General features: G+C 42.1%; 1 pseudogene; it reads right to left on the minus strand.

Moving 5' to 3' along the window:
* Window positions 1-241: 241 nt before the first annotated feature.
* Window positions 242-6732, minus strand: LOC118570687 (annotated as a pseudogene).
* Window positions 6733-8032: the final 1300 nt, after the last annotated feature.

An 8032-nucleotide genomic window follows, 5' to 3' on the forward strand; every position in this document is an offset into this window, starting at 1 on the left:
GGCGGAAGTGACGGAAGACACCGAGGAAACAGCGCCCTCCACACATCACAACTGATTCATATAGGAACTCAAAGTGACTGTGGCAGCTTGCAGAGGGTTTGCACAAGTTCAAGCCAGAGGGTCCCAGTGCTGAGAGGGAAAGTGGATGTGGATTTGGCCCCTACCAAGAAACTACCAGCAATTGACACCCACTTACAAAGGAAAAATTAGTTGTCGCCAATGGAGTCTCACTGGGTATGTATTAACTATACTCCAGGGCAGCCTCATGCCCCAGAGGGATCAGACAAAGCAAAAGGAACTCAATGGCAGTTTTGTAGATTTTTGACTCAGTGTGTGTGTGTGTGTGTGTGTGTGTGTGTGTGTGTGTGTGTGTGTGAAAGAGAGAGAGAGAGAGAGAGAGAGAGAGAGAGAGAGAGAGAGAGAAATAGAGATTCTTTATGTGTGTTACCTGTCTGTTTTCTAAAGAGAGAGAAAAAAGGACACATGGAGTTGGGTGGGTTGGGTAGATCTGGGAGGAGTCGGATGAAGGGAAAAGGGTGATCAGAACATATTTTATGAAAAAAAGTTTCAGTAAAAAAGGAAAGAATAAAGGATATTAACCCTTCAAATGGAGACATAACTAGAAGAAACCGAGCAACAGTCAGCATGGGCTAGGGCTTAGGGTGGGCACGGGGACAAGCCGAATGTTCTCCTTCTCTTATTAGTAAAGCAGTTTTCAAGAAAGAGTGGAGTTGATTATAAACGTAAGACACTGGTCTCTTAGGATTGGCGGTAGATCAATATTTACTGTAATTCTTAATTCCGTGATTACTGAAATTGTGATAAATCAAACACCAAGAAGCATGAGAGAGGAAGCCTGGGCCTAAAATAATCTCCACTCAGAGTCAGGCTTATGAACTAAAATGAGTGGAAGCAAAAATAACCGTCACTGTGTATCGGGAGGCAGAGGGCTGTTACTAAGAGAAACTCCAGACTTTGCAAACATCATTAAGAAAAAGGCAGAAAATCAGAAAACAGTATGGAGTGTAAACTGGGTTTAAACCAGCAGCCTTCCAGGAACACTGTAAGCAGGCCCTGGTTTCCTTCACAGATTTGCTCTTTACTTACTTTCTCTGTCTCTCATAAACAGCCCCACAGGAACGCTCTGGAGTTACTAAACGTCTGTCCCCGTTCTGGTTCATTACCGCTGGCTCTCCTACCACATTGCCATTGGTGTTTCCTGTACAGCAATCCTGTATCAGCCATTGACTGCTCAGGGTGTCCGAGCTGCTGGCTGGTACCAAGTGTTGACCAGCTTGGTGACTTACCAGGAGACACAGTTTAAAACAAGGGGACAGAAGATGCTGGTTCTCTTCAGCTGTGTTTCCTATTTGCTTTGGAAGATGTCGAGTAGGGGAATGGCCAGTCATTTCAAAACTATCAATGTTTTTCTGTTAAAAAAAAAAAATCAGAGTTGAGGAGTTCTTGAATTCCACCCCTAATTCCACTAAATCTTGAATAAAATAAAAAATACTGCATTTGTAAAAAAATGCAATAAATTTATTTCATTTTAAAATTTAATTTAAAAATTTAATTTTAATTCATTCATTTATTCACTTAATTTTACTTTATCATGCATCTGTACCTACCTGAGTGTAGGTAGGTGTGTGCACCATGTAGATGAAAGTGGCCCACTAGACCAGATGAGGACATCGGATCTCATGGAGCTTGAGTTAGAAGTGGTTGTGAGCCACCCATGTGGGTGCTGGGAACTGAACCCAGGTCCTCTGGAAAGGTAGCAAAGGCTCTTAACTGCTGAACCATCTCTCCAGCCCAAACATTACATGTTGTCATTTCCTTAGTTCTAGAATCAGGGCCCCCTCCGTCGTCCGTGTCCCCCCCATCCCCCCGTCAGACATATCATGGGTGTTTACAATAAAGATAGTAAATTCTGCTTTGCACAAGATTATGAATTTAGAACAAAATTTAGCATTCAAAATCTAGTAATAATAAATCACCTCATTTAGAATCAGCTTTCCAGCTGTGCTTAGAAACAAGCTGACCGTCTAACTGGAAGGTATACTTGATTAACACTGTGAAGACAGTGGGCTTTTTAAGCCGGCATGATGGCACAGGCTTGTAGTCCCAACACTTGGAAGGCTAAGGCAGGGGAATTAAGAGGTCAAGGTTATCCTTGACTACATAGGCCAGCTCTGTCAAGGTGGTGAAAATGTATTGGCTTTATTTCATGTGGAAAATAGGATGAATACAGCCTACATAATGACGAATTCATACATAGTTGGAGTAACTTAGAAGTGAAAGGATTTTTTTTTTATTTTTATTTATGTATTTATTTTTTTAAAGTGTTCCCCTAAGGAAGGCTTAGTCTGGTAGAATCAACTGAAAATAATAGCATGGAAGAAAGGGTTCCACTGGTGTTTTGAGATCCAGGGATCAAGTGGATAATATTGGTGAAATTATTAAGGCCACTCCACGTAGTTAAAAGGGAGGTTTATTTTGTGGGGTAACTTACAAATGAAGGGATAGGTTGTAGGGTCTGGGAAAGGGATGGCGAAGTCCAGCGGTGTTCTCTGGAGAACTCTGCTTGGTCTACCTCCAGCGTCCAGGGTCCCGGAACCAAGAGTAGCCTCTCCTCTTGATCCTGGGTGTTCAGCGCCCTCCCTCAGCCCCGCCTTGTGGGCGTGACCATTACCGAAGCCTCAATGGGAATTGGAACTTACAGGCCAAGGCTGGGATGGCTACCCACTACAGGATAAGACCACACGGACACATACTTTTGACTTTTCTAGCACTCTGTTAGATCTATTGTCTTTCATCAAGAACCTCATTCTGTTGAGAATCATCTTCTCTGCAGGCTAGGTAATCCCTAGCTCAAGGGTCAACCGCAATTGGCCTGAGTCATTTGTGATATTACAGTTTTACCGTCTATGGAGTTGATTATGTGGTCTAGGAACGTAGTTCTTACCCATGAAGGGAAGATGGGATGGTTTGGATAAGCTGTCGGAGTTCAAACCCATCCTCCAACTGCCTCTGAACTTGACGGTGTCTATACCCAGTGCTTGGAATGGCTATTAACATGTTACAAGTCTGAACATAATCCCAGGATACTGACAATGACTGAGTGACAAATGGCATCCACTGATGACATTGGTAAAGAGCTGCACCCACACGCCACCATCACTAAATACGTCAGGGTTTTCTGATGGATGAGCTAATGGGTTTGTATTATTTAAGTTCATTTGGCTAAAGGATTCTGAACACTTTTAGACAAGGATGCTTTAGCCAGGATAAGGGTTAGGGTAGTGCTAGAGCCCCTGTCCTCGAATGCTTTTGAGGTCCTTTCAGTAGTAGAAGAAGGTCAGGATAAAACCAGCAGGTGACATTTATAATATCCTGTGTGCATTTTACTTCCTAGAAAAAATCCAAGGAAATTCTGCCTCTAAGGAACCACCTCCATATTTTCCTGAAACAAAAAGTATGATTTTTAAAAGAATGTTCATTCCTTTCCTCAATAATCGTGTATTGTTCCACATATTTGATAATGAGTATAGTTCTAAAAGATTTGTCTGAATCTGCAGATATTCCAGATACCATGACAAGAGAAATGAGGATGAGTTTTATGTGGTAATTTTATCCTCTTGGGACATAAGAGATTTTCAACATGCGTGTTCCCAGGATCCAGTATAGTGCCAGGTGAATAAAGGCTTGCCAAGTCTGAAGCATGGGGATACATTCCAAATGTATCATACAGAGAAATTCTCTACAAAGATTTTTAGAACAGTATCCCAACTATACTGCTTAATGATGCCTCAACTTACCCGGCTTTATTTTATTTAACTGTGCATGCTTTCAAAACTCCAAGTTACAGTTTGTTTGCATTTTTAAAAGTAAATAACTCTTCTCTTCTTATACAAGAACCAAAATAGTGACCTTTTTTGGAGGGCAAAGACTACTGTAGAAATAAAGAAAAAAAAAAACAGCTTTACAATAAGAAACTGTCCAACACTACCTCAGTCAGATGATCAAGGTTGACTTCAACAGCGAGAAGCCATTTTGAAACCAGTTACCTGTGAGATATTGCATAAAAATGGCACTTTGCCTCTGGGATCCTCACCTGTCACAGGTGCCCATAACACACTCTAATGATGAGAAAAAGTTAAGATAAATCTCGGTAGAGAGATATTCTACAAAATACTGGCCAGTACTTGAAAACATCAAGGCCATCAAAACAGAGAGAGCCTAAGAAACACAGCAAGGAGATACAGCAACTGAGTGGGCATGGTATCTCAGGTGGAGTCCAGAACCAAAAAAAGGACATTAGATAAGAACTGAGGAAAACAAAACTAAATGGAAACATGTGCTTTTAGCGAATAATAGTATATCATACTTGTTAGTAACACTGGAAACCAGATATGGGATCCACAAGGACCCTCTGTATTAACTTCATAATTTTTCAATATAACCGAGATTGACTCCCTCAAAATAGAGTGATTTCAAAAATACAGATACTAAAAACAGATGCATTAAAAGGTTTACTGTGAATAGACACCATGATCATGGCAACTCTTATAAAGGAAAACATTTAATTGCGTGGCTTACAGTTTCAGAGGTTCAGTCCATTATCATCATGGTGGGACATGGCAGCATGCAGGCAGACATGGTGCTGGAGAAGGAGCTGAGAGTCCTACATCTTGATTCGCAGGCAACAGAAGGAAAGACTGTACTGGGCATAGCTTGAGCATATATGAGACTTTAAAGTCCACCCTCACAGTGACACACCTCCTCCAACAAGGACACACCTACTCCAAGGACACACCTCCTAATAGTGCCACTCCCTATGGGTAAAGTATTCAAATACATGAGTCTATGGGGGCCATACCTTTTCAAACCACCACACCAACTAATACAAGTTTGGCTGTGCTTTCTCCGTAGTAAAAAATATCTAAAAACATATTCTTGTTACAGAAATAAATTATAATCTGTGCTTTGACACCCATATCAGACACATATATTGCAAAGATGCCATGAATTGGTTGGCCAACACAGATTTTAATGAATTAATTTAGCTATGTATAACGAAAGACATTAGTCACAAATGTCTAAATGTCAGTACGTTACCAATTCTATATTTAAGCAAATTATACCATTACCTAAGGCCACATCTTGTCTTTAATTTTGGATATTAATGAAGAGGGAAGTACCAATAACAAAACCAAACCGATATTTCTTTTCTTTTCTTTTTCTTTCTTTTTCTTTTTTTTTTCCCCGAGACAGGGTTTCTCTGTGTAGCTTTGCGCCTCTCCTGGAACTCACTCGGTAGCCCAGGCTGGCCTCGAACTCACAGAGATCTTTCTGCCTCAGCCTCCCGAGTGCTGGGATTAAAGGCATGCACCACCACCGCCCAGCCAGATATTTCTTAAAAGAGAACACATTAAGTGATAATTTGTAGAGCTATTATTGAGATCAGGCCCTTAACTCTTACAGGTCCTCTATCTGCTTTCAAGTCCTATGACTTGGAAAAATAAAACAAGTACTGGCTATTCTCTTAGGATACTAATTTAATTTATGAAAGTAGAGGTTACATGAATTATTAACAATAACCTCAATGTACCTGTTTAGTTGCTTTGTTCTCAGTTCCATGTTGAAAGTAATTAACTGCATGGACTCGGGCACCTCAGCATCTTTTTGTATTTCAGTTTTCACATCTCCATAAAGGACTAAAGGACGAGTTATTGCCTGATGGAGCATAAAGTTATGATGATGACAAGTGGGACAATACTGTGTTCTCCCTCTCTCTCTCTCTTTCAAGAGCCACTTAGAGTTTATGGTTCCTTTTCCCAACATTACATATTTGAGCACCTCAGATTCTTTCCCAAAGTCACAACCACACGTATGAACGTCAATGTTCCCACCCTGAAGTCATTCCTTCACTTCTCCTGAGAACTTCAAAATAAGAGCAGCCAGTCAGCCTGGCTCCAGGTCTTCTTCTAGGGTATCCCTTTATCTTCAGGGGCTGTAGTTCTGTTGTGACATGGAGATCCAGTGCCTGCCTCTGTGGGCTATGTCACATGATTACATAGCATGAGTATTGTTTCCAGGTAGGGTTTTTTGTTGTTGTTGTTGTTGTTTTTGTTTTTTTCCCAGAGCTGAAGACTGAACCCAGGGTCTTGCGCTTGCTAAAACCCCAACCCCTCTGGGTAGTTTTTTAGAAGGCTTTCAACTGATTCCCAGAACTTCTGATTTGGATACCAAGTCATCAAGCTTCTCACCTCATTCTAACAAAGACTCCATGTTGCTATGCAGAATGATTTTGGTCTCCTCTAGTTCAGCTTCTCAGGGGTTCTGATATCTACTAAGGTGACCATCCAGGGCTGTGTGCTGGATTATAGCAGGAGATTCTATTGGCCAGGCTATCCTATCAACCTGCTTGGAGAATTCATCTAGTACCTTTCTCCAGCAAGGTAAAGACCACTCTGGAAGAATATTTGCTGTCAGCAATGACCACACCTGCAAGACTGTCACTCCAGATGTAGACATGACAAAGATACTCCTGTTCCTTGACAGAGGCTCTGCTGCCCTTCTGCAGAATGTTCCACAATTGAATCATAAAGGTCATGAATTCCTGAACACTGGACCTCTGGAAGAAACCGAAGGAAGACATGTCGTATGTGATTTGAGCAGCACCGCTTTGGGCTGGCTTTTGTCAAGGACACGGAGTCTGTACAGCTTCATGGCGCCTCACTCTCTGGCCTCTGCCTGGCTGGACCCCAGACCCGTGACAGGAACACAGCCACTGTCTTTCAGAACAGCTGTGGCTGGCTCCTGTGTTGTCTGTTATCCGCTGATACACCACAACCCTTGAGACTAGGTCATTTAGAAAGGAAACAATCTGGTTTCAGAGGCTGGGAGTCCAAAGTTCGGTGAGCGCAGCTGCCCAGGACCTTGTGTTACGTCATAAGATGATGGAAAAGATGAAGGCCAGAGGTGAGAGGTAGAGAGGGACAGCCTCGGTATGTACTGAACCCCTCACCTATAGGTATCCTTCTTCTTCCTCTGACTTCCTCTAGAGTAGCAGTTCTCAGCCTGTGGGTTGTGACCCCCTTGGGGGGGGTGTCACATATCATCTATCCTGAATATCAGATATTTACATTATGATTCATCACAGTAGTAAAATTACAGTTATGAAGTAGCAACTGAACAGTTTTATGGTTGGGGGTCACCACAACATGCAGAACTGTATCTAAGGGTCTCAGCATTAGGAAGGTTGAGAGTCACTGGCCTAGAGAGACCTCTTAAAGCCCCACACTATTGAATCTTGACACAAGTTTTAGAGAGGACAAATCATACTTAAGCCACAGGAGGCATGAAAGGTGTTTGGGGAGGTAAGGTATATCTCAGAGTGCTAAATTCTTTGAAAATACCATCATGGCTGAAAAAAAAAACCAACAATCAAAATCATCTGAGGCTGCCGGGGGCGGGGGGGGGGGGATTGGTTCTGTTGGGGAAGACTTACCACATATGCATGATGATCTATGTTTTGCTCCCCAACACCGACAAAAAAGCCAAATACTTGTGAACCCAGTACTAAGTGGAAAGAGTAGATCCTTGCAGTGTGCTGGCCCGAAAGCCTTACTGAACCAGTATAAAATAAATAAATATACAAACAAACAATAATAAATGAATAGATACATAAACAGACAGATAAATAAATAAGGTAGAGAAGCATTGAGGAAGACAGCCACTGCCAACCTCTGGCCTCTGCACACAGGCACACGTGTCTGTACTCACACAGACACACATACCCTCCTCCAAAATTAAATGTGTGCTCTACTATATTTGTCCTAAAATAGATTCTTAAAAGCCGTGTCATATACACCAATGTGGACAGGGGACGTTTCACAAGGTCCCACCTCGAGATGCAGAGCTGTAGGCTGTCAATGGCTGCTGAGAGACTGAGAATCAGTTTTCTCCAGGGACTGAGACCCTGATAGGTTACACATTCTGGGTGGTCAGCCAGCCTTAAACACAGATA

The sequence above is a fragment of the Onychomys torridus genome, chromosome 19, assembly GCF_903995425.1.
Source record: "Onychomys torridus chromosome 19, mOncTor1.1, whole genome shotgun sequence".
Lineage (NCBI taxonomy): Eukaryota > Metazoa > Chordata > Mammalia > Rodentia > Cricetidae > Onychomys > Onychomys torridus.